The following is an 18353-nucleotide window of genomic DNA, read 5'->3' as shown; positions in this document are numbered from 1 at the left end:
GCGTCAGGCGCGCCTGACAACATCAGTTTTATTTTTTTTTTCCTCCCACCTTATTTTCTCTTTCCTAATCACACTTACAAAAACTGTTCAATAACGGCGAAAAAATCCCATGCTCTTACCATCTTATCAACATAGGTTGGCTTTCAACATAAATAATCACATCAATCAATCTCCATCCAATTTTAGATTTTCAATCAAACATCATGCATATATGGAAATAGTCAAATACAACTCATATTGATCAACATTCCAGCCTGGGATATATGCATCATTCATTCACCAAACTAAATCTATGGTCTGGTCATCGTAACTTTGGAGGTAAAGAAGTTCACCAATTCTTTCCTGTTTTCCAACTTGACATTAGTTAAACTGGAGATTCTGTTGAGAGTAAAGATGGGGCAAACAATTTCTCTAAAAATGCACGGAACATTCTAGTTGAATTCTCACTGGTATATATGATTTTGTGATGCAGTTTAACCTTTAGCAGCTTTATTTGATATCATTCTTTCAGATTTGAATAAACTGTTTGAATTGCTTTTACTCGTCTGTGTGATTGTTATTTCTAAATACTCTTTTGAAACGAAGTTCTTTTATTCTCCAATTTGTTGTTCTTTAACTATTATCCATATACTTTCCTGGTATTCTAGCCATTCCAGTTTTCAAATTAATCTGGTCTCTGAGCTGTTTGCATATAAAATTGCTTGAATATAAAATTGTCAATTCCCATTTGACCTCATTCGATTATTGCTTTTTTACTTTTTTTTTTTTTTTGCTTCTTGTTAATTTGTTGTAGAGAGGGGAGAATTTTACAGAGCAGAGATTTGTCCATCATTGTAAGAATTTGTATGCCCAATTACCCATGTAGTTCTTACCTTTTCTTTATTTTCCTATTCATGATTTTCTTTATTTTAAATTGATATTTTCTTCACTACGACGAAATTATCCTTAGTTAAATTATGACATCTGCTCTTTGTTTGCATTTTTTTTTATATAACCATTAAACCATACTTGGAAACGGTCAGCACCAAGTTGTGAAATTTTGATAAGCTCCTTGCTCCCATTACTGCGAACCGGGGTGGGAAAAAAAGGTTTTTTTTTCTTCTTCATTTTGTTATGTGCGTCCTTCTTCTTGGCAACTTTATAAACTGTTGTACTTGAGATCAAAGCGGTTTTGGTTTTCTTGTTCAGAAACATTGGAGTGAGGTTCAAATTCTCAGCGCAAATGTGCAATAGAGGAGGTAATCCAAATCTCGATCTGAATATGTCTGCTTAAGATGTTTTTACTTGAGTTTTTGGCTTTGCTAAAAGTGTGAAATGTTGGTGTAGGAAAAAGGAGAAGTTTTCAAAGAACCTCCCCCTAGTTTATACAAAGATGAAGTACTGTTTAGTTCCAGTGATTAAAGAGAAACAACACGGTCAGCTGGAAGCATTAGCATCAGAATCCAATAAAAAAGAGTGATTTTAATGCAAGTTTTAAGTACAATAAAACTATTTTATACCAGCATCTTGTGGTGATACTTTTTCCATTATAGTGCTAGTCTACTGAGCAAGATTGTCATTTTCTGGTAAATGTGCTCTTCTAGAGCTTGTGAAATTTCAGTTGCACTGCATTATCATTCATCATAGTTTAAGGCATTGGTATATGCAGCAACGACCTTCACTCTCCTATGGACCCCCACCTCTGGATCTCACCAGCTTCTAGCTCCAGCCTCCATGATCTCGATTCCGTGGAGCTCCCCTCGTCTCCCTCCAAGCTAGACTTGACAGCCAACCGTTAGTCGGCATTAGACCGTGTATTTCCCAGATGTCGAATCTCAAGAAGTTTTCTCTTCGCCAGAACCTCATTACTGACGCCGCCCTCGAGTCTCTCTTGTCGTGGCACATCATTTCCGAACTCGAAGTACTCAAAACCTAGTGTGTTATAAATTCCTTGATTTTCTCTCGTTCTTTTGCATATTATTTGATTTCTGGTGTTTTTATTTAAAATCTTATAAATTTATCATTTGAAATGAATTTATTACCTTGCTGTGCTTTGGTACAATTGGTGTTTAGAGTGTTAAGTTGTTATAAATGAACTCTAAAAGATCTTTAAATTTTAATTTTGAGATAAAGATATTGGTTTTATAGTATTTAGTTGCATATATAACAGCTAATCAACAATGAAGAAGCTATTAAGTAAAACCATAGTTATCCTGTTAATGCATATCTATTTGAAGTATGGGACACAGAATGAAGGATGAAGAATGGATAATCTGATGCAATATAGTTGGGATTGTCTCTTCCAGGAACTAGTGCTCACTGAAGAAAATTCTGGATGTTAGCATATTTAAGAGACTTATGGTGTTTGATGTTTCATTTAATAAAATTACAGCCACAGAATCCTACAGTATCCTCTGAGGATCTTGGAAGTAGTGTTTCAGAGCCATCATTGACCAGTTGACCACAGGCGATGCACTGGACAAGTACTGAATTATTTTGAAGAAGGTTCAGTAAGCTTTCTACCATTTTCTTGTCTTACGTGTTTCCTGTAACACTGCACATGCACAAACTTGGCATACTTTAAAGAAAAGCAAGAACGGTAAAATTGCTTTAACCTTTTCTCTTCTGTTTAATTTGATCATTTCTAGTATAACTCAGCTTGAAAATCCCGGTGACTTGTGGAGCTAAGGAAACAGAAATTCAGGTATCCTTTTTCTGCCTCTTTAATGGATAGATCAATAATGAACTAGGATGCTGCTATTTGTCATAATCATTCACTCTGCTATTTTATTTTTAAAATTTGGTGTTGAATTCTCTTCTTAGAAACTATAGAGTTTTTGATGTCATATAATGTATTGTTTATAGGGTGCTATTGCTGAAGATCCAGCAATAATCCTCAGATGTAAAAATCAAGATGAGGCAGCCTTGGCTGTTGCTCAAAAGCTGTGTTATTCTCCTTACAAGGAAATAAATTGATTTTGTGATACTAGTATTCTGAGTGTTGTTTGCTAATCTAGGTTTTCAAAGGATTATAGTTAGTGTTGCTTATGTCATGTTTTATCTGTGACATCAGTAAGGTTGTTGTTAAGGAGCTGTGACTATTGGGTATGTTGTAGTTACAGAAATTTTGATTGTTAATTGTGTTTAATCCAATAGGTTGATAAATTTGATATTTTGTACTATACCCTTATACTTTTCTTCATACCTTCAAGATGCTTTTGCACCTCTCCTTTTATTTTTACTCTTTTCCAATCATTCCTGAACGCCCTTTAGTCATTTATGTATTGATCCTGAGAGCTAATGGTATGAATTTTGCAGGAAGGTGGGTTGCTCTATTAGTATTGTTGAATTATAGCCCTGAATCATTATAAACTAGAAGACACTCCTAAATCATTTTGCAGGTCATTTACTCTGATGAGGAGCAGAAGTTCAACAAACACTTCTTATACAGAGTGAACTACAGAGCCTTGCAGAGTATAATATATATTGGAGCTGCAAAATCTTGTGGATGCATTGGGAAAGGTATGTTTTTACCTCTTACCTTCCTTATTACTCCGTATAAAATTGTCTTTAGTTTATGGTGTTTTGAATTTCTTATTATGGATTGTGTTGATGGAAAATAATGTGAATAATGGATGATTATTTGTGGATGATTAAAATTGATAAGGTTGAATATTGGTGGAATACTGTAGCAAGGAGAAAAATTATTATTATTATTTTTTAAATAAGGACAATAGGCGTCTGATCTTGTTGAGGAACAAAAGTTTATGCTTTTGCAAAGGAACAAATGAGTCCACATTAGGCGTCTGTGAACAAAAGGTGCCTGAAATTCACACTATAATTTTTAAAATAAGGAACAAGTCCACATTAGGTGTCTGTGAACAACAAGTGCCTAAAGTTCACACTATTAGCATCTTGTCACAAGTAGGGGTGAGCAAAAAATAAGACTGACCGGAAAACGATGATCGATAACCGAACTGACTGTCGGTTATCGGTTATAGTGTTTAAAAAAATTCGGTCATTTCGATTTTTCGGTCGGTTATCAGTTTTGGACTAAAAAATAAAGAAACCGACAGACAAACTGAGAGTAAGCCCAAACATTTTAATCTATATACCTAACCCATAATCATTCAAAAATAACATAATCCATTAGTTAGTCTAATACTAATCTAATACTAAGCCAATGTGAACTTGCGAAGTGCGAACATGTAGGCATGTAGCTACTCATTAGTTTTCTTATTAATTGTTAATTGTTAATTGCTTACTGCTTAATGTTGTATACTTGTATTGTAGAATGTAGTGTAGACCGTAGACATGTAGTATTGTAGGATGTAGTGTAGTATTGTAATTCATTTGCTTCACTAATTCACAAATTCATCCACTAATTCATTAATTGCTTATTGCTTTGTTAATTGCTTCACTAATTCACAAATTGCTTATCTTTTGTGATTTTTATTCTATTTTTTTAAAGAAATTATAGTCCGTTAGGTAATTAAGTTCAGTTAAAAATAACAGATCATAACCGACTGAAAAGTTCAGTTTTCGATCGATTCGAATATGAGAATGACTTCGGTTATTTCGATCGGTTATGGAAAGATCAACATTTTTTCAGTTATTTCGGTTATTAATCGAAAATCGACCGAAATTAATTGATGCTCACCCCTATTCGCAGGCGCCCGTTGTAAAATAGACGCCTCTTGCATTTTCCAAAGAAATATAAAACCAATCCACTATACCCTCCACCTAAACCCTAAAACCATCCTAAACCATAAACCCTAAAGTAACATTAAATCCTAAATCATAAAATAACCCTAAACCCAAAAATCACCATAAACCCTAAAATATTCCTAAAACCTAAACCCTAAACCACCCTAAACCCTAACTCTAAAATCACCTTGAACTCTAAACCCTAAGACCACTCTAAAACCTAAACCCAAAACTAAACCCTAATAAAATCATCTTAAACCCTAAACCCTAAAACCACTTATTTGCTAAATCCTAAATCCTAAAACCACCTTATACCTTAAATCCTAAAACCACCTTATACCCTAAATCCTAAAATCACACTCTTAAATCATATTAAACCCTAAACCATTTCAAACCCTATAACAACCCTTAATCCTATAACAACCCTAAACCCTTAACCCTATAACAACCCTAAAACCACCCGTAAACCTTAAATACACTTTAAACCCTAAAACCAACCTTAAAACCACACTAAACCATGAACTCACCCTACACCCTAAACTCTAAAACTACCTTATACCCTAAACCCAAATCTAAGCCCTAAAACCTAAAATCACTCTAAACACTAAAACCACCCTAAACCCTAAAGACACCATAACCCTAAATTCTAAAATTACCTCTAAACCCTAAACTCTAAAATCACCTTAATCCCTAAAACCACCTTAAACTCTAAAACCTAAACCCTAAACCCTAAATCGCAAAACCATTTTAAACCCTATACTCACCCTAAACCCTAAAACCACTTTAAACTCTCAAACCTAAACCTTACACTCACCCTAAACTCATCCTAAACCCTAAACTCACCCAAAACCTAAAACCATAAAACTACTTCTAAACCTTAAACCCTAAAACCATGTCTAAATCTTAATCCCTAAAATCTCAGTGTTGCAAAAATCCTGCATAGGCGTCGATTAACCCCTGCCTAGGCGCTAGGCGCCGGTCAACTGCCTAGCGTATCACCTTATATGGTGGTCTATGCGGCTGGCTGGCTAGGTGACTGCTTAAGCCGCCTAACCACCGCTTAGATCGCTTAGGCGCTGACCGCCTAGGCCTTCTAGGCGTCGACTAGACTTCCTAGACACCGACTAGGCCGCCTAGTAAGCCAATTAACTATTGTTCTTTTTTAATGGGTTATTTCACTCAAAACAACATCGTTTTGAGCTATTTTTAGGTTAATGTTTAATATTTTAGTATTAACTATTAAATTATTATATAATTTATAATTATTAGTCTTTAAACAAATTAAAAATACTTTTAAAAAAATTTAAAAAATAAAAAAATACACTGGCGCCTAGGCGTTGATTAATCCTCGCCTAGGCGTTCTAGGCGCTAGGCGCTCCCCGAGTGCCCGAGGAGAGCCTAGCGATTTTTTCAACCATGAAAAATCTAAAACAACTCTAAACCCTAAACTCACCCTAAAAAAACCAAAACTACCCTAAATCTTAAACCCTAAACCCTAAAACTACCTTTAAACCCTAAAACCACCTCTAAACTTTAAAACCTAAAACCAAACCAAAGCCCTAAACCCTAAAACCACATTATACCCTAAATCCTAAACCCCAAAACCATTTTAAACTCTAAACCCTAAAACTACCCTAAAGCTTAAAACAAACCTTAACCATAAATTCTAAAACCACCCTTAACGATAAACCCTAAACCCTAAAACCACCATAAGCTCTAAAACCTAAACCCTAAACCCTAAAACCACCTGTAAATCATAGAATCACCCTAATCCCTAAAACCACATCTAAACCCTAAAAATCACCCTAATTCCTAAAATCACCTCTAAACCCTAGACCCTAAAATCAATACCCTAAACCTCAAAACCTAAAACAACTCTAAACCCTGAACCCTGAACCCTAAAATCATCTTAAACCGTTATTTTTGTATGGGCTTGTCCCCTTTTTCTTTGATTAATAAAGATGATCTCTCGCTTGCAAAAAAAAAAAAAAATCACCTTAAACCTAAACTGTAAACTCTAAGACCTAAAACCACCCCTTGATGTGAAGAAAAAATCGAAACTTGCATGTGAATTGTTTGGTCGATGTTGTGTAAGCAAGAAATGATGATAGGATTATTTGTGATTCGTCTTGACATGCTTTAATGAAATATGATTGATGAGGTAGGAATTGGTAGCCCTTGGGGCTGTAGGTGGCTCATGCTATTTGATTGGTGAGATAGTAAGTAGATTAACATTCTTGTGTGGTTTCACTTTGTGTTCTTTTGTATTCATGGTATGTAGATCTAATGGCTTATGGTCACTTTTGGACCAAAGACACTATATAAAGGATTGTGCCTCTTTTTCACCATTAATGGACCAAAACTAAACCCTAAACTCAACTTAAACCCTAAACCCTATAAAAATCCTAAATCATAAAACCATCTATAAACCCTAAAACTGAAAACCTAAAATAACCCTAAACCCTAAACCATAAAACCATACTTAACCCTAAACCCAAAACTAAACCCTAAATTCATCTTAAACCATAAACCCTAAATCCTAAAACCATCTTAAACCTAAACAATGAACCCTAAACCCTAAAACCATCTTAAACCTAAACACTAAAACTACCTCTAAACTCTAAACCATAAAATCACCCTTAAACTAAAAACCACCTTATATGCTAAACGTAAACCTCGAAAATCACCCTAAACGCTAAAAACGCCTCTAAACCCTAAGACCTCCCTAAAGCCTAAAACCCTAAATCCTAAAACAACCTTATATGCTAAACTCTAAATCCTAAATCGAAAAACCACCATATACGCTAAACGCTAAAACCATTTTAAACCGTAAACCCTATACACACACTAAACCTTAAGCCGTAAATCCTAAACCCTAAATCCTAAGACCACCTTATACCCTAAATCCTAAAATATAAGCCCAAAACTAAACTCTAAAGCCTAAAATTAGCTTAAACTCTAAACCCTATACTCACCCTAAACCTTGAAACCATACTAAACCCTAAACCTTAAAACCACCTCTAAACCCTAAAATCACTTTAATCCCTAAAACCACCTCTAAACCCTGAATCTTATAATCACCTTAAACCTAAACCCTAAAACCTAAACCAAAAAACCATGTTAAACCCTAAACCATAAACTCAAAGCTAAACCCTAAAATCATCATAAACCTAAACCCTAAATACTAAAACCACCTCTAAACCCTAAACCATAAAACCATCTTATGCGCCAAACCCTAAACTCTAAACCCTAAAATCACATTATACCCTAACTTCTAAACCTTAAACCCAAAATTAAACCCTAAACACTAAAATCAACTTAAATGCTAAACCTAAAAACCATTTTAAACCCTAAAACTAAAAATCGTTTTAAACCCTAAACCCTAAAACCACCCCAAACTCTAATATCACCTCTAAACCCTAATGTCACGGTCTCGTTTTCCCATAACGATGTCATGTGCGGCCTTAGCTATATGTACCCTCAAATAGCTAAGTCAGTCTCGTTCCTCCCTCCGTAAATATGCAAAGTAAGCGATGCTTTCAAGTTTTTCCTCGACCTTCTCAAGGTTCTTCCCAAAGTTCCCTACGAGATGCTCCAAATCAGCAACTTCCTTTGCCTTGTTTTGATCGCGCTTCTTGCTGGTTCCCCACGGAACGGGTTCCACTCCTCGTTCGTCGGTCGTGTCCAACACACAAACATCCTCCACGTTAGCCATCACAATAGACTAGCAACCCAATTTTGAACTCCGGCTCTGATACCAACTGTCACGGACTCGTTTTTCCATAACGATGTCACGTGCGGCCTTAGCTATATTTTCCCTCAAATAGCTAAGTCAACCTCGTTCCTCCATCATAAAGTATGCAAAGTAAGCGATGAGATGGCTATTGAAATAAATTAGGCAAGAAGCTAAAGGAAACACTCGAACTTTGTAGGGAACATATATTACTTCTTCACTTGGATACTACTCTTGAATGGATTCTTGGATGGTTTACAAATGAGCCCCCATGAGGGGTATTTATACCTATTCCACCTCCTCAACTCTAGAATCCTCCAAAACTATCGCTACACACTTGAGGATTCCATAATATTCTAGAATGTTCTATGAATCTCTACTACCTCTAAAGTTATCTATATGATTCTAGATCATTCTAACAACTATGGGAACCTATGTACAATCCCTAGAAATGTCTGGAAGGATGTAGGAAACCTTGGCAAAGTGTCCCACGCATCTCAGAAATTCGTAGGAAAGTGCCCCGCACGTTACACTAAACTCACCCTAAACCCTAATGCCTAAAACCCTAAACCCTAAATTCTAAAACGACCTTATACGCTAAACCCTAAACCCTTATCCCAAAACCATTTTAAACACTAAACCATATACTCACCTTAAACCCTAAACCCTAAAATCACCTCTAAACTCTAAACCATAAACCCTAAAACCACCTTATACGCTAAACCTTAAACCCTATGCTCACCCTACACCTACTCAAAACCTTAAACTCTAAAATCACTTTTAAACCCTAAACCCTAAAATCACCTCTAAACTCTAAACCCTAAACCCTAAAACCACCTTATACGCTAAACCTTAAACCCTAAACCCTATGCTCACCCTAAACCCACTCAAAACCTTAAACTCTAAAATCACTTTTAAACCCTAAACCCTAAACTCACTCTAAAGCATAAAATCCTAAACCCTAAAACCACCTTATACGATAAACAATAATCCCTAAAATCATCATAAACCCTAAAACCACCTTTAAACACTAAACCCTAAACCTATACTCACCCTAAAACCTAAATTGTATAAAATCCTAAACCCTAAAATCAGTTCTAAGCCCAAAACCCAAAACTGAGCCTAAACCCTAAACCCTAAAACCACCTTATATGCTAATCCCTAAAATCTCCTCTATACCTTAAACCCTAAATCCTAAAACCCTAAACACTAATCCCTAAAACCACCTTATACGCTAAACTCCAAATCCTAAAACCACCTTATACACTAAATCTTAAACCTTAACCCTAAACCATAAAACATATTAAACCCTAAACCCAAAACTCACTTTAAAACCAAAACTAAACCCTAAGCCCTAAACCATCTTAAAACTAAATCCTAAACCCTAAATTCACGATAAACCTGAAATCCTAAAACAATTAAAAACCCAAAAACACTCAAACCACCTCTAAACCCTAAACCCTAATCCTTAAAATCACCTTATACGCAAAACCCTAAACCTTCAACCCTAAATCCTAAACCACCTTATACCTTAAATCCTAAACTGTGACCCAAAACTAAACCCTAAACCCTAAAATGAACTTAAACTCTAAACCTTATAACAACCCTAAACCCTAAATTATATATCCACCTCTAAACCTTAAACTTTATAACTTAATACAACTCTAAACCCTAAAACCTAAACCATAAAACCATTTAAACCCTAAACCATAAACTCTAAAACCATCTTAAACCCTAAAACTGCCCTAAACCAACCCTAAACACTAAAACTACCTTTAAACCCTAAACCCTAAAATCACCTCTAAACACTCAACCCTAAACCCTAAAACCACCTTATACGCTAAACCCTAAACCTAACCCAAACATAAACACTAAAACCACCTTATACCCTAAATCCTAAACCCTTAATCCGGTGGTGAGCAGGGCTTTGGCAATTCCTCGGTGTTGTCGGTAATTGGAAATCTTCTAGAATTGGTATCTGATATGATTGACCATTAGCGATTAAAACAATCTATCGGTTGTAGAAGTTGAAATTGAAGTTGGAATGCATATTCTAGAAGCCTCAAGGTAATTTGCGGCTGTGGTTCAAGTCAGGGCCGTTATTGAGCAAGGGCAGGGTGGCGATCGCCTAAGGCACCATGCTTGAAAAGGCTCATCCATATATAATGTTATTATTATAATAGAAAACACAAACCATTTTAAACCCTAAACCCTATACTTACCCTAAACCTTAAATCATATAAGAACCCTAAACCTTAAAATTTGAAATCACCATAAACACTAAAACCTAAGCGAACTCTTAAACCCTAAAATCATCTTAAACCTTAAACCCAAAACCCTAAAATCATCTTAAGCCTAAAACCACCCTAAATATTAAAACCACCTTATACGCTAAACCCTAAAACCACATTATACCCTGAATTTTAAACCTTAAACCAAAAACTAAACCCTAAACCCCAAACTCAACCTAAACCCTAAATTTTAAAACCACCTTAATATGCTAAATCCTAAACCCAAGCTACCTTATACCCTAAACCATAAAATCAACTTAAACCCTACACCCCAAAAACCATTTAAACCCTAAGCCCTATACTCACCATTAAAATCACCCTAATCCCTAAAACCCCCTCTAAACCCTAAACCCTAAATCTCTATAGTCACCATAACCCTAAACCCTAAACAACCCTAAAACCTAAACTCTAACCATATTAAACCATAAACCTTAAATCATCTTAAACCTTAAACCCAAAACCCTAAAATCATCATACATCCTAAAACCACCCTAAATACTAAAACCACCTCTAAACCCTAAACCCTAAAACCACCTTATACACTAAACCCTAAAACCACATTATATCCTAAATTTTAAACCTTAAACCAAAAACTAAACCCTAAACCCCAAAATCATTTTTCAACCTAAACCATATATTCACCCTAAACCCTATAACAACCCTAAAGCCTAAAACCACCCTAAGCCTTAATATCACTTCTAAATCCTAAACCCTAAATTCTAAAACCACCTTATACTCTAAATCATAAAATCAATTTAAACCCTACACCCTAAAATAATTTTAAACCCTAAACTATTGGCGATTGGAAATATTCTAGAATTGGTATATGATTCGATTGACCATTGGCGATCAAGACAATCTACCGGTTGTAGAAGTTGAAACTGAAGTTGGAAGGCATATTCCAGAAGCCTCAAGGTAATTTGCAACGGTGGTTCAAGGTAGAGTCGGTATTGAGCAAGGGCAGGGTGAGCGACCGCCCAGGGCAACATGCTTGAAAAGGCTCATCCATATATAATGTTATTATTATAATATATAAAACAAAAACCATTTTAAACCTTATACTTACCCTGAACTTTAAATCCTATGAGAACCCTAAACCCTAAAACTTGCAATCACCCTAAACCCTAAAACCTAAGTGAACTCTAAACCCTAAAATGTAAAAACCACCTTATAAGCTAAACCCTAAACCCTAGAACCACCTTATACCTTCTAAACAATAAAGCCAAAACTAAGCCCTAAATCACCCTAAACCCTAAACCTTAAAACCACTTCTAAACCCTAAAATCACCCTAATCCCTAAAACCCCGTCAAAACCCTAAACCCTAAATCTCTATAGTCACCATAACCCTAAACCCTAAACAACCCTAAAACCTAAACTCTAAACGCACTACTACAAAAATACCTTTGGACATACGAGTCGGTTTTTTGGCGACGTAGTTCTGGCAGACGTTATAAATAAATTATACGACGTCGGTTTTAAAAAACCAACGTCGCATATTATTTTAAATTTTTTAAATATGTACTTACGACGTCGGTTTTTCCAAAAAATCGACGTCGTAGGTCATTTTTTTTAATTAGAGATACGGCGTCGGTTTTTACCTAAAAATCGACGCCTTATCTCGTGTTTTTTTTAAATAGAGATCCAGTGTCGGTTTTTTCAAAAAAACTAAGAAAACCGACGCCAAATCTCATTTTAATTTTAAAAATGTAAATGGCAGCGTATCGGCGATATCCATAGCCTCATCCTCAGCCGCCTCTTGAAATCTGGAACAGAAGCTCTGGAGCATAGAGATCGGTTTTGAACGAGCTTTCGAATCAAAAGCGCAGCTCTGGAACGGAAGCTTTCAAATCAGCGATGTTATTCTTTTAGATCAGCGCTGGAACGGAACACTTCTTCTTCCCGATCTTCGAACGGAAGCTTTCAGAGCAGCGCTGTTATTCTTCATCATCATCGTACTGGAACTCTGAAAGGTTTTATGGGTGGTATACTCACACTTGACATTAATTTTCACATTATATATAACACTCTAAATCCTGAAGAATGGGCACCCTCAAACATTATATGCAGAGTTTGCCAAAAAAAAAAAAACATTTCATGCAGAGAGAGACATAGAGCAATGACACTAGTGTTGGACAAAGTTGTAGAGGATGTGGCATCTAAGGCAGTAAACAAGATCTCACCTCCGACATCCATGCTTAGGATGCGGTTGCCAAATACACGCTCTGAAGAAGAGGCATGAAGACAATGCTATACAACCTCCCCAGGTATACCATGAACAAGACCTTATGTCTCTTATGAACTACCAGACTAACGAACAAGACAATGCTCTGCAACCTATTTCTATTATTACTAAAGGATGGCGGTGGCGGCAGCGGCGACGAAGTTGTCTTCTTGCTGGAGAAGGAGAGTATGATGTGCGCTGCTACAAGGACGACGAACTACTGCTAGCTTTGAGAATGAAAGGCTCCCGTGGAGGGTGTGTGTTGTGGCAATATATGGGGATTTTTGCTGATAGTCATATATGATTTTTTAAAAAATTTTATTTAGAAAATATTTTTAATTTTTTTAAAAACAAGTTATTTAAAATATACGACGTCAGTTTTATGTAAAATCGACGTCATATGTCTTTAATTTTTTTTAAAAAAAAATTATTTAAAACATACGACGTGTAAAACCGACGTCGTATGTCTTTAATTTTTTTTTTAAAAAAATATTTAAAACATACGACATCGATTCTACAGAAAACCACCTTATAGTGTGTTCCTTGTTCTGCATGCTTCCTACTTGTTCATACTTGGCTTCTGAGGCATATATGACCTGTCGGTTCTGTTTGGTTTCTCCCTCGCGGGTCTCTTTTGAAACAGGTCATACCTTAACGTAGGTATTTGCGGTAAAAAGTTGCACCCTGACCCGGGCTGAACGGTGGTCGGGTAGGAATTTTTCAAATCCGTTGGCGGTTTGTTCAGGCTTGCTGCTGGCCCATAGTAGCTAATTCCGTTGGGGTGCTGGTTTGAATTGCTTTCTGGATATTTACCGTTTGCTGGCCTGCGTGCCGTTATACTGTAGGCATGTGTGTCATTTCTGTTATGATATTATTGTTAGACTTTACTGTATTGTTTGTTTTTAGTTGCTTGGTGGCCTGGGTGCCTTGGTTTTTGGCCTGTGTGCTTTAGTGTTATGGCATGTGTGCCTGTTTTTTGCCTGTGTGACTGTGTTGTGCTTGGTGTGCATTACAGTTGTTTGGGTTAGTCCTAAAATAGCCGTTATGCTGCTGATTTTTCGGCAGGACAGTGCATGGTATACGTTATGGGCAGGTTGCTTGGTTAAGTTGTTATAGTGTCTAGCTGTTTCTACTTTAATCATTGGCAGCTGTTATGGGGTTCTGCTCGCTAGTCGCGGAAATAGTTGTGGTGTTGCCGAAGTTTGGCAGAAAGGCATGTTTGCTTAGCCCGAGTCATACTGCTCGTTGCTGAAAGGTGGTACGGGACTTGGAGTTTACTTCTGGTTTTGTATTCCTTTAGTTTCTGTAGTTAGTTGTAGTTTGCCTTATTTATTTTGTAGATCTTGGCCTTTTTTTGTAATTTATTTCAATCTTTTGTATTGGCATTTGGTTTAATATGGTCATTTGCCTTGCAACCATGTATGGGTTATGCCCCTTTGTTTTTAATAATAAAGTACTTCTTTGTTAAAAAAAAAAAAAAAAAAAAAAAAAAAAAANTCTATAGTCACCATAACCCTAAACCCTAAACAACCCTAAAACCTAAACTCTAAACGCACTACTACAAAAATACCTTTGGACATACGAGTCGGTTTTTTGGCGACGTAGTTCTGGCAGACGTTATAAATAAATTATACGACGTCGGTTTTAAAAAACCAACGTCGCATATTATTTTAAATTTTTTAAATATGTACTTACGACGTCGGTTTTTCCAAAAAATCGACGTCGTAGGTCATTTTTTTTAATTAGAGATACGGCGTCGGTTTTTACCTAAAAATCGACGCCTTATCTCGTGTTTTTTTTAAATAGAGATCCAGTGTCGGTTTTTTCAAAAAAACTAAGAAAACCGACGCCAAATCTCATTTTAATTTTAAAAATGTAAATGGCAGCGTATCGGCGATATCCATAGCCTCATCCTCAGCCGCCTCTTGAAATCTGGAACAGAAGCTCTGGAGCATAGAGATCGGTTTTGAACGAGCTTTCGAATCAAAAGCGCAGCTCTGGAACGGAAGCTTTCAAATCAGCGATGTTATTCTTTTAGATCAGCGCTGGAACGGAACACTTCTTCTTCCCGATCTTCGAACGGAAGCTTTCAGAGCAGCGCTGTTATTCTTCATCATCATCGTACTGGAACTCTGAAAGGTTTTATGGGTGGTATACTCACACTTGACATTAATTTTCACATTATATATAACACTCTAAATCCTGAAGAATGGGCACCCTCAAACATTATATGCAGAGTTTGCCAAAAAAAAAAAAACATTTCATGCAGAGAGAGACATAGAGCAATGACACTAGTGTTGGACAAAGTTGTAGAGGATGTGGCATCTAAGGCAGTAAACAAGATCTCACCTCCGACATCCATGCTTAGGATGCGGTTGCCAAATACACGCTCTGAAGAAGAGGCATGAAGACAATGCTATACAACCTCCCCAGGTATACCATGAACAAGACCTTATGTCTCTTATGAACTACCAGACTAACGAACAAGACAATGCTCTGCAACCTATTTCTATTATTACTAAAGGATGGCGGTGGCGGCAGCGGCGACGAAGTTGTCTTCTTGCTGGAGAAGGAGAGTATGATGTGCGCTGCTACAAGGACGACGAACTACTGCTAGCTTTGAGAATGAAAGGCTCCCGTGGAGGGTGTGTGTTGTGGCAATATATGGGGATTTTTGCTGATAGTCATATATGATTTTTTAAAAAATTTTATTTAGAAAATATTTTTAATTTTTTTAAAAACAAGTTATTTAAAATATACGACGTCAGTTTTATGTAAAATCGACGTCATATGTCTTTAATTTTTTTTAAAAAAAAATTATTTAAAACATACGACGTGTAAAACCGACGTCGTATGTCTTTAATTTTTTTTTTAAAAAAATATTTAAAACATACGACATCGATTCTACAGAAAACCACCTTATAGTGTGTTCCTTGTTCTGCATGCTTCCTACTTGTTCATACTTGGCTTCTGAGGCATATATGACCTGTCGGTTCTGTTTGGTTTCTCCCTCGCGGGTCTCTTTTGAAACAGGTCATACCTTAACGTAGGTATTTGCGGTAAAAAGTTGCACCCTGACCCGGGCTGAACGGTGGTCGGGTAGGAATTTTTCAAATCCGTTGGCGGTTTGTTCAGGCTTGCTGCTGGCCCATAGTAGCTAATTCCGTTGGGGTGCTGGTTTGAATTGCTTTCTGGATATTTACCGTTTGCTGGCCTGCGTGCCGTTATACTGTAGGCATGTGTGTCATTTCTGTTATGATATTATTGTTAGACTTTACTGTATTGTTTGTTTTTAGTTGCTTGGTGGCCTGGGTGCCTTGGTTTTTGGCCTGTGTGCTTTAGTGTTATGGCATGTGTGCCTGTTTTTTGCCTGTGTGACTGTGTTGTGCTTGGTGTGCATTACAGTTGTTTGGGTTAGTCCTAAAATAGCCGTTATGCTGCTGATTTTTCGGCAGGACAGTGCATGGTATACGTTATGGGCAGGTTGCTTGGTTAAGTTGTTATAGTGTCTAGCTGTTTCTACTTTAATCATTGGCAGCTGTTATGGGGTTCTGCTCGCTAGTCGCGGAAATAGTTGTGGTGTTGCCGAAGTTTGGCAGAAAGGCATGTTTGCTTAGCCCGAGTCATACTGCTCGTTGCTGAAAGGTGGTACGGGACTTGGAGTTTACTTCTGGTTTTGTATTCCTTTAGTTTCTGTAGTTAGTTGTAGTTTGCCTTATTTATTTTGTAGATCTTGGCCTTTTTTTGTAATTTATTTCAATCTTTTGTATTGGCATTTGGTTTAATATGGTCATTTGCCTTGCAACCATGTATGGGTTATGCCCCTTTGTTTTTAATAATAAAGTACTTCTTTTTTAAAAAAAAAAAAAAAAAAAAAAAAAAAAAAAACCACCTTATACGCTAAACCCTAAACCCTAAAACTACCTTATACCCTAAGTTCTAAACAATAAACCCAAAACTAAGCCCTAAAGTCACCCTAAACCCTAAACCTTAAAACCACCTCTAAACCCTAAAATCACCCTAAACCCTAAATCTCTATAGTCACCATAACCCTAAACCCTAAACCCTAAACAACCCTAAAACCTAAACTCTTAACCATATTAAACCCAAAACCCTAAAATCATCCTAAATCCTAAAACCACCTATAAACCCTAAACCCTAAAACCGTTAAACCCTAAACCCTAAAACCACATTATATCCTAAATTTTAAACCTTAAACTAAAAACTAAATCTTAAACCCCAAAATCATTTTTCACCCTAAACCATATACTCACCCTAAACCCTATAACAACCCTAAACCCTAAAACCACCCTAAGCCCTAATATCACTTCTAAATCCTATACCCTAAACTCACCCTAAACCCAAAATTCTAAAACCACCTTATACGATAAACCCTAAACCCCAGAACCACCTTATACCCTCAACCATAAAATCAAGTTAACTCTACACCCCAAAACCATTTTAAACCCTAAACCCTATACTCACCTTAAACCCTAAACACTAAAATCACCTCTAAACCCTAAACCTAAACTCACCCTAATGCCTAAACCCTAAAACCACAAAACCATTTAAAATACCTAAAACCACCCTAAACCCTAAACTCACTCTAAAGCCAAAAACCCTAAATCCTAAAACAACGAAAAACCATAACCCTAAAATTACCCTAAACCCTAAAGTCAACTTAAACCCTAAACCCTAAAAGCATTTTAAACCCAAAATCCTATACTCACTTTAAACACTAAACTGTATAAAAGCCCTAAACCATAAAACAGCCCTAAATCCTACACTCTAAAATCACCTCTAAACCCAAAGCCATAAACTTACCCTAAACCCTAAATCCTAAAATCACCTCTAAACCTTAAACCCTAAATCCAACCCTAAAATCACCTTATATGCTAAACCTTAATTTTTTTTAAGCCAATTTTTTCATACAGTCACACTTGTTCGTTAATGTCACTAATCAGGAATACAATATTTGTTACTTATAAGAAAAAATGTAATACTTTTGAATTTTGATGTAGATGCATTATATTTTTCATCAAAAATATTATATTTTTCATAATAAATAATGTTGACAAGTGTCCTTACTTATAAGGGAAAATATAATACTTTCGAGGAAAATGTAATACTTTTAAATCGAAATGTAAAAGTATTGCATTTGCCCTTAAAAGTATTACATTTACCCTTATAAGTAACAAAATTTTTATTCCTAATTAGTATTATATTTGACCATATAAGTATGACATTTGTGTGTATAAGTATTATATTTCCATCTTGACCCGACTCGATCCACGGTGAGACAATCTCACAAATTTTTTTTTGATAAATAAATTATTTGATCAGTGTATTCAACAACCCTGATTCCCTCAAAAAGAGTAATGATCTGATTTCACGAGGAGGTGTCTCAAAAAATCCAAACCA

General features: G+C 36.1%; 1 long non-coding RNA gene across 13 annotated transcripts; it reads left to right on the top strand.

Annotated features, from left to right (window-relative positions):
• The first annotated feature begins 207 nt into the window (after positions 1 to 207).
• Positions 208 to 14350, top strand: LOC116015198. 13 transcript variants are annotated; one of them, XR_004097569.1, is made up of 8 exons: positions 312 to 449; positions 794 to 843; positions 1023 to 1088; positions 1189 to 1238; positions 1327 to 1565; positions 1649 to 2683; positions 3381 to 3501; positions 13998 to 14350. It is a non-coding gene; the product is annotated as an uncharacterized LOC116015198 (long non-coding RNA). The 13 variants fall into 13 exon arrangements; XR_004097577.1 differs by having other exon boundaries at positions 1327 to 1900; positions 2372 to 2683; XR_004097576.1 differs by having other exon boundaries at positions 1327 to 1914; positions 2372 to 2683.
• Positions 14351 to 18353: the final 4003 nt, after the last annotated feature.

Source organism: Ipomoea triloba, chromosome 4 (assembly GCF_003576645.1).
Source record: "Ipomoea triloba cultivar NCNSP0323 chromosome 4, ASM357664v1".
NCBI classification, from domain to species: Eukaryota; Viridiplantae; Streptophyta; class Magnoliopsida; order Solanales; family Convolvulaceae; genus Ipomoea; species Ipomoea triloba.
Note: the sequence above shows the minus strand (reverse complement) of the source record. Positions and strands in the feature narration are given on the sequence as shown.